Below are 13,471 nucleotides of genomic sequence, written 5' to 3'. Positions count from 1 at the left end.
TTTGTCAGGTTGAGCTGGAAATGGTTTTCCTTCATCTAGGTTACAATATCAGTGAGACATGCAGAGATTCCAGCTGATACCATGTGGGTATAGCTGCATATCATTGGCATAGCACTAATAAAAAAAAAAAGGGAAATAATGATTGAACCTAATGAGAATGTGTATAGAGAAAAGAGAAGAGGGCCCAGCGCAGATCCTTGGGGCACCACCATCCTTACCTGGTATCCCCTGGACATCTTTTTCTCCAGGACACATGGTAGGATCTGCCCAAGAGGTAGAACTCAAATCCCCCGAGGGCAGTTCCAGTAATGTAAAGGTCAGTGAGGTTAGCAAGGAGGATCTGATGATTGTGTCAAAGGCAGATGAAGATACAGTATCTAGCAGTAGGCAATCAATGTGGGGAACCTTATACACTTGTCAGGTCAGGTTTTGGAGCATGCACTAGTACGACGTGTTGCTGCACCCACCACACAACAAAATAACTTGGGATCCTGGTTGGCGAACTCCCAGGCAGACATGTGGTCCAGTCCCACCCTGCAGAAAAGACTATCTTTCTGAAGCATCTAGGTGTTCCATGGTCGTCCTCTTGACCTGTTCCCGCTACTGGAGTCCTCAACAATGAATCCCACCATATGGCTCTAGTGCCATAACTGGCACTCCCTCACAATGTAGGTAATGTTCCTTATTCAGGACTCCATGAGCAACCACTTATTTGATACAAAGTCAAACCAGTGGTACCTAAGGATTCTTCAAACAGACACAGTAACTGTTCTCTGAATAGTGTTCATGCCCTGCAACCATATAGCAAAACAGGAAGCAATATGTCTGTAAAGACTTGAACCTTCATCCATTTGCAGAGATATTGGTAGCGCCACACACCTCTTCCCAGCAGCCCCATGCTCTCCCAATCCATCTGCTAACTTCTTAGGAAGAGTAACCAGAGACATGACGTCACTTCTGAAGTAAGTAAACCTCTCAGCGCTGTTGACATTCTCTCTACAGACAGACACACTGTCCAGGAGGTCATTAAATGCCTGGATCTTGGTTTTTATTCAGGATACTTGCAAATCCAGACACTCAGACTCCTTACTCAGTCTCTCAAGAGCACCAATCAGAGCCTCCATTGACTCCGCAAAGATCACAGCATCGTCAGCAATGCCAAGATCATTGAATCCCTTTTCACCAACAGATACCCCACAGCCACTGGACACCACAACCCTGCCCAACACCCAGTCCATGCAAGTATTGAACAGAGTAGGAGCAAGAGCACACCCCTGACAAACCCCAGAATCAATTTGGAAAAATGGAGATGTTCTGCGTCCACGCTGCAAAGCACACAGCACATGATATCTAACAACGTGAAGTCTCAAGATGTCCCACAGGGCAGCTTGATCAACTGAGTCAAAAGCATTACAAAAATTGACAAACACTGCTGATATTTGCGTTTGCGCTCCATGAGAACCCTTAGTGCCAAGATGCTGTCGATGGTAGACTTCTTAGGTGTAAAACCAGACTGCTCTGGTCACTTTTAGGTGAGTAAGTGATCAAGGATCCTATTGAGGATGATCCTAGCAAAGGACCTTACCCAGCACCAAGTGCAATGTTATCCCTGGTAGTTGCCACAGTCTATTCAATCTGTCTTCCCTTTCCAGATAGGGATGATAAGTCTGGTTTTCCTGTCAGTTGAGATGATGCCCCTCTCCCAAATGGAAGCAAAGATTGTTTGCATTGCCAGGAGGACAGCCTTACCACCAACCCCTTCAGTTCATCCCAGATGTCAGAGATCCCTGCAGCTTTCCTTACCCTCAGCTGGTTCACCACTTGTACAATCTCAGTGAGACTGGGTAGTTCACAACCAATTGGAGGGTCAGCCTCAAGAACTGTGTACCCAGAGATATCCAACATCCTAGCAGGAGGATCAGCTCTAAATTGCTGCTCAACGCAGCCAGCCCAGTGGGTTACAACTACAGTGTCATCCATAAGAACTGTTCCATAAGCTGCCCTGACTGTGACTCTCTGAGGATTCCTCAGTAAGTAGGACATGGGTCACTAGACCATGGATGGTGTGTCACTCTCTCACAGATTCCTCTAACAAAACCCCTTCTTATCTGCCCTCAGAGCCCTCATAGCCATCCTTCTCAGTTCCCGCTACAAGCTACAGTGGCCATCAAACCTGTGCACTGCAACTCATCTCGATGATATCCAGGGTGTCCTGCGAGATGAAACACCTCGCCCTGGGGACACCGTCAACACAACTCTCAGCAATCTTCAGGGTTGATGGACGTTTTACTGCTAATTGGTCACTACGCCCACAGATCTCATACAAGCTGCCTGGCTATGGGGTGTACTATCACTAGACTGCCCAAGAAAATGTTCAGTAACATTTCATTAAGGCACAAGTCATCTGTGATGCCAAGATGACACTGGTAAATGTTGTGGTTCAGTGACTTGGGCCAACCTGTGATTCATGTACTTTGAAACAAAGTGGCTTTGGCAGATGTTATGGTGTTGTACATGGTGGCTGGGTTGTTGGTAAGGTAATTATCTGATCCCTTTACTTTTCATTCAGGCCATACTATTCATTGTAACAGCAGTCATTGCATTACATGCACCGGTAGTTGTGACTACCTGCTCAGACACTGGCACCATACGCCTTTCCCCAACCCCTAGAATACAGAGGAGAGGAGCTATAATGCTGCACATGATCTTGTTCTTTGAGCTGTGGCACGCAGCCAGAAACTCTTGAATGAAGGTAGAGGGGTCTCAATGCATTAGGTGGGATGCTGCTGTATTAGTGAATAGCATCTGCAGGGCCATGATTGCATATGTATGTGGTTGACTAGCATGCTCTATATACTGTATGGATGTTTCAGTGCGGAATTTTAGGCGCGCTCACATATACACGTTTACAAGGTGATTGTCAATCAGTCATTTTCTAAACCATTTAGTCCTGAACAGGATCGCGGGGGTGCTGGAGCCTGTCCCAGCTAGCATAGGGTACCAGCCCATCACAGGGTGAACACACACACCAACGACACATCAGAGTCAACTTAGGATCAGAAATTCACCTAATCTGCATGTCTTTGGACTTTGGGAGTAAACAGAGCACCCATAGGAAACCCACGCAGACACAAGGACAACATTGTGGTTTATACATTGTGTGGAAAGTTGCATACGCCAGGTTTTATAAATCTGTTTTTTATTTTCCTGTTTTTTTTTTGGACTGTGCACATTTTCACACTTGAATCCATGCAACGTTTTATTAAGGAGGCCCCTGGTCGTTAGGATGACAGATCTGTATATTTCTCAGGCTACCTGCTTACTACTCTCATCCTCTAACTTGCAAGTGATATGACACTTCACACAGGGTGCCCGTTAACCATCTTGGAATGCCCTCTGACACTGCCATTTACAGACTACCTGTTAGCTCTAATAACATGTAGTGGATATCCCTACACTCACTGTACACTAATCTACCTAAACGTCTTGTTCACATAGTAAATGATTTTGGGTGGCCTACTGACAAGTAAAGGGTGAATCTCACCATTTGTCCCATCACCTGACCTTGAATGAGTCATTTAAGCTGTCTCTGTGGCAGTGAAGCACTCTACGCTGTTCAGTTCATTCTAAGTAAGGTGTTCACTAAAATAGGCAGCAAAAAGATCGACAGATTCAGAAACGGAGATTGTCGCATTTGGGTTGGTCAGAAAGCCAATATCAAATTGCAGGTTCTCATACTTATAACTACATAAACAGACAACCATACTGCCACTGGTCATTCAGCACAAGCAGTTAATGCTGACAGCTTGCATGCCTTGAACAAGTACTTTCATGTGGGCACTGTGAGGGCAGAGCACAGTTAATGTACATTACTGACCATCAACCAAAGCACATCACCCACAAAGTTCCTGCTCACTGCCCGGGCTCATCTGGTTGCCTCAGCCCCTCATGCATGCGTCATTAAGACTGGACCCTCGTCCTCCAGCTTATAGAATGCTCTTAAAATATGACTTATGTTTATTTTTTATTTTTTTTTTTTGAGGAGGGAAGAGCAGGGGAAATGTGTCCGACTATATATGCTGCTGCTTTATTTTTTCATTTTCAGAAGGTCCTTGTCACCTTTGCTAGTGTAAACCAAACTGTCAGACTCCTTCAATGGGATTCTGATTAACAGAGTCCCCTCTTTCTCCAGCTAAGCCCACTTTTGAATGATATATTGTCTGTGAGTGAACGAGTTGAGATGATTCCTAAAGACTGCTAGACACATGCTGTGCATTTCACAGTTAGTCTCCAGTATACAGAGCCCTGTATGGCGGGGGGATTTGCGTAGGTCAACAAAGGTGCCATTTGTAGCGGTTTTTTGTTTAATTTGTAAACCTCAGCCATGCTGACTGTAATCTATTAGATTGTACCAGACCAGCCTTTAGGATCAAGTGATGACCATTAAAATACAATACGACTGTTATGGCCAATTTATTAGGCCTTAGACTCTGCCATAGATTACACTGTCTATAACAGAATAACATGTTTGTTTTTAATTGTCTATACTGTATGGCGCTCATTTTTCAGTTACAGTGCTTGACTTGCATGTGGGGTTTCTTGTCTTATTTGACAGCTACATTTTATTTAGCGACTGACTCTTGCTCATGCGGAGCACTGATCACAGGCCTCTTGGGCTGATTCCTGTAACTATAAAGAGCTCCGAAGCAACATCTCTATAATTATTGGAAGCCAGATGTGCCTGCAGGACGTGTGCATGCACATGCAGGGTGGGGGGCCTGACTGGGGCGGCACATCAGAGAAGAAGCCAGTGTCTCAGGATAGATTTACATCTCCGTGAATGGCCTCTGCATCCTAACCCCATTTACAAATCTTTACACATCAAACTCCCCTTCACTTAATATCTCTCCAGTCTCCAGTGTTTTCTCTCAATCTAAATTCTGGCAGTCATGGTGGCTGTGCAGGTTGTGCCACTTTTTCCACGAAAATTACATGGGCCATCAGTCCTAACCTGTCAGGCATAATTATAGCTATAACAGCAGTTGTAATCATTTTAACTGTTTTTTTTTTATTTATTTTCTACTATTGCCTGCTTTGTATGGATGACCAGCTGCCATTGATGGGATATCTGGATCAATTTGAGTTACAAAATCTCTCAGGTGAAATAACCTCTGTGTTAGAATCCTAAATCTTGAAATATGTCTTCCTCCCCCTTGATGTGTTGCTCATGTCTCAAGATGCAGTTCAATGACTCTGGTCACCATAGTAACCAAAATGATTTTTTAATAAAAGAATAAAATGGCCCTCAGGTTGAAAAGGAGGTAAGTATTCAGCAGGCTTTGTTACATTCAACACATCTCGGAGCACACTTCCAGAAGCCCAAGTGGGCACAGGCTGGATGGCCAACCTTAGCCATCCTACCTTTATGATGCACACCAGCCCCCTGTTTCATAGTGTACACCAATCTGCTTACAGACCTGAAAACTGCCAGAGTATGTAGTAGGAGTGGAGGAAGGCATGACACTCACAGAGCAGTAAGGGTTCATCTCAACACAGAAGAGAGTAGTCAAAGCTGCCTGTGATACCCCAGTAAAGCAAGTGGCCAAAGCCAATCTAATCTGAATCGTACATCATAGGGTAGCCATGGATTTCAGGTCTGAACCTCTTCCTAAGGTATTTTATGAGAGTTCCAAATAATTGATTATACTGTGAATGGAATTATATATAATATAATTATAATTATATAATGACTTGAGCATTCCTAGTTTTCATCCTCTTTCTCTGTCTGTATGTTCGTTTGCTCAGAGGTTGATGCGCTTGCTGCTTCCTGAGCCGCTCTTCTTGTCTCCACCCTAGCCCGCTTCTTTTCTTCTTTCGTCAGTATCTTTTCACGTTAAAACTGATTAAGACAGTGTTTGTGTTGCAATTACTTAGTACGTTTTCCTTAATTTTTCACTTCACCTGGCACTTAAGTCTTCAATCTGCCTCAAGAATAATTTAAAATATGAAGAGGTAGGGGAAGTGACGGCGAAGGTGGTAGGGATGAGAACAGCGCCCGTATTCCTGCTGGCTGCTGCCAAGAGTTGATTCTACAATAAAATAAAATAAAAATAAAAAGAGGAATAACCTTGGAGGTCAATCATCACCCCGAAAGCGGACAGTAGACATCACGTGGTATATGTGTACCAAATTTCAGGTCAGTGGGTCAAACGGTTTGCGAGCTACAGGTGATTTAAAATCCTGGACAGACAAACGGACAGCCACGGTAGCGCATTATATAAGACCAGTAACGATGCACTGCACGATAACATGCAGTGAATACACTTGACTTGAGCATTTCTAGTTTTCATCCTCTTTCTCTCTGGAGAGATCTTAAAATCGCTGTTAGCATTTGTTTGCTCAGAGGTTGATGCGCTTGCTAATCACCAGGCCAATACCATCCCTACAGTGAAGCATGTCCATTTTGGAATAAGGCTGCAACATAACAAAATGTGGAAAAAGTGATGCGCTGTGAATACTTTCCGGATGCACTGTATGTGTACCACATTTCAGGTCAATAAGTCAAATGGTTTGTGAGCTACAGGTGATTTAAAATCCTGGACAGACAAACGAACAGCCACAGTAGCGTATTATATAAGAAGATTTGCTACACTTTCTCATTCCCCCTAAATTTAATTCCTAGCCAAGACCCTGTCATACGTCAACAGCATTTATTTATATAGCACATTTTCATGCAAAAAATGCAGTTTAATGTGCTTTACAAGAGATCGGAGAGAAAGTTACATGAACATAAAAACAATTAAGATTAGGCAATAATATTAAACAATAAGTAACAAAAGAAAATGGTAAGACAAGATAGCCGTGAGGACAGAACAGACAAAAAAAAAAAAAAATCCAAACTCCAGTTAGGCCTGAGAAAAAGCAAAATCTGCAGGGGTTCCAAGGCCAAAAGACCACCCAGTCCCCCACTGGGCATTCTACCCAACATAAAAGTTCTAAATTCATCCCTCTTTGTTTTCAGGCTTCATGAGATGGGATCTGATGAAGCTGGTCTCGTGGACAGCTGGGGCAGCCACCTTCACTCCATCATCACAGGTGCTTGCATGGTGCGTGGATCAGGTGGTGCTGTCGTTAGTACCAGAAAAGACAGCTGAGAAAAGCAGAGATTAGTACAGATTGTGGCTCCCTGGAGAATACGATAATTCTATGCCAATATAGTTCATTAGGAATACTGCTAAAATGCAGCTATGAGAAAGCCAAATTAAAATAGATAGATAGATAGATAGATAGATAGATAGATAGATAGATAGATAGATAGATAGATAGATAGATAGATAGAAGGCACTATATGATAGATAGATAGATAGATAGATAGATAGATAGATAGATAGATAGATAGATAGATAGATAGAAGGCACTATATGATAGATAGATAGATAGATAGATAGATAGATAGATAGATAGATATGAAAGGCACTTTATAATAGATAGATAGATAGATAGATAGATAGATAGAAGGCACTATATGATAGATAGATAGATAGATAGATAGATAGATAGATAGATAGATAGATAGATAGATAGATAGATAGATAGATAGATAGATAGATAGATACTTTATTAATCCCAAGGGAAATTTCCATACTCCAACAGCAGCATACTGATAATAAACAATATTAATTAAAGAGTAATAAACAATGCAGGTATAACAGACAATAACTTTGTATAATGTTAACGTTTACCCCCCCCGGTGGAATTGAAGAGTCGCATAGTGTGGGGTCTCCTCAGTCTGTCAGTGGAGCAGGACGGTGACAGCAGGTAATAGGTTTTTAACGTTTTTTTTTTAAATATTCCACAGTATTAGCCCGCTCTATTGGTAAAGTGTTCCAGGTTTTAAGTCCATAACAGCAAAAGGCCGCATCACCACTTCTTTCACCATTAGAAGAGCTAAGGTTACGACTTGGAGTGTAGGGGGATATGCATTCCAAAATTTGGGACGGAGCAAGACTATTTAAGACTTTATAAACCTTCTTCTTCTTTTTCTTTCGGCTGCTGCCGTTTGGGGTCACCACAGCGGATCATCTTCTTCCATATCTTCCTGTCCTCGTCATTTTGCTCTGTTACACCCATCACCTGCATGTCCTCTCTCACCACATCCATAAACCTCCTCATATAAACCATTAGTAGTATTTTCATGTTGATTTTCAATACCCATGTCAGTCAGTCAGTCATTCTCCAACCCGCCATATCCTAACACAGGGTCACGGGGGGTCTGCTGGAGCCAATCCCGGTGTAATGAAGCTAAAACTGGTGTGATGCACTCAGATTTTCTTTTTCTAGTTAAGATTCTGGCTGCTGCCTTCTGCACTAATTGCAGCCGAATGATGTCTTTCTTAGGACGTCCTGTTAGGAGTGCATTACAGTAATCTAGTTTAGTGAGGTAATTTTTCAGCATCTTGTAAAGTTATAAGAGGTCTAACTTTTGCTATATTCCTTAAGTGAAAAAATGCAGTCCTAGTAATCTGGTTAATATGTGATTTAAAGTTTAGGTCATGTACATGTAGGATGATCAAAGCTTACTGCTTTCTAGTGTTCTGTATCCACACTTTCCTACAGTATGGGTTCAAAAAGAAAGACAGGCAACTTTACAAGAAAGAAGATTTCTCAGTTTTCAATCCCTTTCCAAAGCAACAAGATATAAAAAAAACACCTTGTGATGGTATGTGTGAAAATGGTGCTACATAAAATAGATTGGTCTATGAAACTGACAGCAACATCAGCAATTACATTATTAAACATTAACTCTGATCTTAATCATCATATACTAGGGTAAATCAAAAAGTAAAGGCAACGGATGCAAAAGAAGCTGGTACAATACAACACGTCCGCCATGGCTTCATGGATGCTCTGCTGTGGGACTGCACCATTGTTGAACAATACACTGTAGTGAGATTTCTTTGGGTAGAGGGAGTGGATCCTACTGAAATTCCCTAAAGGATGTTGCTTGTGTAGTTCAGTAAGCTGTTTGGGTGTCCATTTTGTGCAAACTTTATGGTACCCCAAGTCATCATGCACTATGATAAGTGCAGATCAATAGCTGCAAACCAAACGTGAAGCAACAGCAGTCATCTGTCTTCGCCATGTTGATGTGGGCTTGTGTGCACGATGTTAATGGTAGACCAGATCGAGCTTCTTTGGTTACACTTGTTCTTCCCACATTAAACCTTTCTACCCATTCATAAACTTTTCCTTGAGTCATGCTGTTTTCATTTCTGTACTGCACCAACATCCTTCTGTTAACATGCCTCAACAGAAGTGTGGAAGTTACACAAGCCTTAGAGATGACTGAGGGGGTTCACACAGCTGCAACATCAGGGACCCCATTCCTTTAATTTCAATATACAGTAGGCCAGCAAAATAATGACATAAATAAAAGACCCAAAGAATGTTACAAAATTAACATTAAACAGCCAGTCACTCATTTTCCAACCCGCTATATCCTAACGCCTGCGGTGGGTTGGCACCCTGCCCAGGATTGGTTCCTGCCTTGTGCCCTGTGTTGGCTGGGATTGGCTCCAGCAGACCCCCGTGGCCCTCTGTTTGGATTCAGCGGGTTGGAAAATGGATGGATGGATATATCCTAAAGCAGGGTCATATGGGTCTGCTGAAGCCAATCCCAGCCAGGACAGAGCACAAGGCAGGAACAGGGTGCCAGCCCACCGCAGGGCACACACACACCAAGGACAATTTAGAATCGCCAATGCACCTAACCTGCATGTCTTTGGACTGTGGGAGGAAACCCACGCAGACACGGGGAGAACATGCAAACTCCACGCAGGGAGGACCCGGGAAGCAAACCCAGACGGGTCTCCTAACTGCGAGGCAGCAGCGCCACCACTGCACCCTAAACATTAAACATCCATCCATCCATTTCCTAACCCGTTGAATCCGAATACAGGGTCACGGGGGTCTGCTGGAGCCAATCCCAGCCAACACAGGGCACAAGGCAGGAACCAATCCTGGGCAAGGTGCCAACCCACCGCAGGACACACCCAAACACACCCACACACCAAGCACACACTAGGGCCAATTTAGAATCGCCAATCCACCTAACCGGCATGTCTTTGGACTGTGGGAGGAAACCGGAGCGCCCGGAGGAAACCCACGCAGACACGGGGAGAACATGCAAACTCCACGCAGGGAGGACCCTGGAAGCGAACCCAGGGTCTCCTAACTGCGAGGCAGCAGCGCCACCACTGCACCCTAAACATTAAACAAAAAATAATTAAATACAACAGAAAAGAATGTAACCAAAACATTTATATTAACACATTTTCCAAAATAAATGAACAGTTGACTGAGCAGTGTATAGCATATAAGTTCAAGTTGATTGTCATGTGTACGAGCGTATATAGCGGTGATTTCCAACGTGGGGCGTACGCCCCACTGGGGGGCAATTTGATTTTTTAGGGGGCAATTCGAGAATTTAGGTACGTTAAACAATTTATAAAATGAAAAAACAAAAATTCACTGTTAAAAATGATAGAAGAACATTTTTTACAGAGACATTTCTATATTTACCAGTAACGGCGCACTGCACAGAATACACTTGACTTATAGTTTTCATCCTCTTTCTTTCTCTGTACGTTTACCATTCGTTTGCTCAGAGGTTGATGCGCTTGCTCCTTCCTGAGCAGCTCTTCTTTTCTCCACCCTAGCGGCCCGATTCTTTTCTTCTTTCGTCGGCATCTTTTCGCGCTAAAACTGATTAAGTCAGTGTTTGCGTTGCAATTGCTTAGTACGATTTCCTTAATTTTTCACTTAAGCTGGCAGTGAAGTCTTCAATCTGCCTGAAGAATGATTTAAGATTTGAAGAAGTGATGGCGAAGTTGGTAGGGATGAGAACGGCGCCCGTACGCATGCGCCACACGGCCACCCTGCTGAGAGTCGATTCTACAATAAAATAAAGAGAGGAAAAACCTTGGAGGTCAATCATCACCCCGAAAGCGGATAGTAGACGTCACATAGTACATGTGTACCAAATTTCAGGTCAATAAGTCAAATGGTTTGTGAGTTACAGGTGATTTAAAATCCTGGACAGACAAACGAACAGCCACGGTAGCGCATTATAGAAGATATAAACATAGAAGGGATGATAACGAACCCTTTAATTTAGATAGATAGATAGATAGATAGATAGATAGATAGATAGATAGATAGATAGATAGATAGATAGATAGATAGATAGATAGATGGATAGATACTATGATTTTACAACCGGCTTGGGTTTTTCTACTTAGAAATCGTTTTATACAATAAAATAATATGAATTGTAACAATGATTATAAAATTTTGCAATACAACAAAAATATGAAATGATCAAAATATTACAGAAAAGGCTGTCATTAAAGTTATTTTATATTTATGAATATTACGTCTCTCATTAAATGTTTTCAGACTGTATTTGCTGTATTTTCATATTACTTCATCCATCCATCCTTCCATTATCCAACCCGCTATATTCCAACTGCAGGTTCACCGGGGTCTGCTGGAGCCAATCCCAGCCAACACAGGGAGCAAGGCAGGAAACAAACCCCGGGCAGGGTGCCAGCCCACCGCAGCATATTACTTCATATTATATCTTTTGTTATAACAATTTCTTAGTAATTTCTTTGTTAGTACTTCAAGTATCCTTTCCCTCTTTTGTTTCCATGTTCTTTGGACGCCTGTTTAGACCAAATTAATGACAATTTGGGTTTCCTCCACGTGAGTAGGAGTTCACTTTTCGAATAGGTAATAATAAGAACAAGGTATATGTTACAGTGGGGGACATCATAATTTTAGAGAGGCCTAGATGGGGCTTGGCCAAAAAAAGGCTGGGAACCACTGGTATATAGTAAAGTAACATACTTGTGTATCTACTTACAGCCGTGCCAATTACAACAGTAGTGCAATGCCAACAATAGACAATAAAGACAAGTGTAACATCAAATTTTGAAGACACATTCACGTAGTATCTGCTGTACATACAGTATACATATGTACAGATACAAGAATATGCAGTTGTCAGTATGAGTAACTCTACGACCGACAGACTGAAGCTGCCCCTGAATCCAGTGGTGGCAGGGCTAATGGTCCTGTACCTTAACCAGAACAGAGGAGGAACAGAAGTGACGGCTGACATCTTTATTAACACTCTTGACCTTTCCATAGCAGTGTGTTGCATGTATCCTGAACGCAAAACAGCTGTGTGTCAGTACTAGAAATATAGCAAAAGTTAGATCCCTTATAACTTTGCAAGACGCTGAAAAATGAGTTCACGCTTTTGGTTTTAGATTACTGTAACGCACTCCTGTCAGGACTACTCAAAAAAGACATCAATCGGTTTCAACGAGTGCAGAATGCAGCTGCCAGAATGTTAACCAGGAAAAGAAAATCCGAGCACATCTCTCCGGTTTTGATGTCACTGCACTGGTTAGCCGTGCCATTTAGAATTGACTTTAAAAAACTGCTTGTGGTTTACAAAGCCTTAAATAATCTCGCTCCATCGTATATTTCGGGATGCCTTTTCCCCTTACACCCCTAATCGTAACCTTAGATCTTCAAATGAGTGTCTGCTTAGAGCTAAACTTAAAAGAAGTGGTGAGGAGGCCTTCTGCTGTTATGCACCTAAAATCTGGACTAGCTTACCGACACAAATTTGCAAGGCTAATATGGTGGAGAACTTTAAAAAACTGCTAAACCCCCATTATTTTAACATGGCTTCCTCATAGCTTCATTTTAGTGTAACCCTGATATTCTGTATATGCATTTAATTATCATTTTTATAATGGCTCCACAATCTGTACCAACCCCGACTTTCTCTGCTGTTCTTTTTCTGGTTTTCTTTGGTGGCAATCTGTGCCCCCACCACTTGGCACTCAGGGCATCATGCAGTCCCTACATTGATGGATTGAAGGTCAGACTTTCACATGCCCATCATTATCTAATTCTTCTACGTGAAGCCCAAAAGCCATGAGGACTGATTGAGATCATTTATGTCAGGTAGAATGCCCTGTGGGGGCTGGCTGGGTGGTCTCGTGGCCTTGAAACCCCTGCAGATTTTGTTTTTTTTTTCTCCCCAGCCCTCTGGACTTTATTTGTTGTTTTTTTCTGTCCTCCCTGGCCATCGGACCTTACTTTATTCTTTGTTACTTAGTATTGCCTAGTCTTATTTTTATATTTTTCTTTTTTCTTTCTTCATCTTGTAAGAACTTATTAGCTACATCATTTGTATGAAAACGTGCTATGTTGTTGTTATTATTCTGTGCCACACTTCACCACCCTTTGCAGTCCTGTGCTGTTATAAATCCAGAGAGTACTGTTAGAAGATGCCGAGTAGATGGAGACATCCGGGCTTTGGATAGACATCTGAGCAAATAAAGCCATTGTTGAGCCTTCTTCAGTATAGACAGATGGTTCTGTGTCCACA

Source organism: Polypterus senegalus, chromosome 16 (genome assembly GCF_016835505.1).
Source record: "Polypterus senegalus isolate Bchr_013 chromosome 16, ASM1683550v1, whole genome shotgun sequence".
Lineage (NCBI taxonomy): Eukaryota > Metazoa > Chordata > Cladistia > Polypteriformes > Polypteridae > Polypterus > Polypterus senegalus.
Note: the sequence above shows the minus strand (reverse complement) of the source record.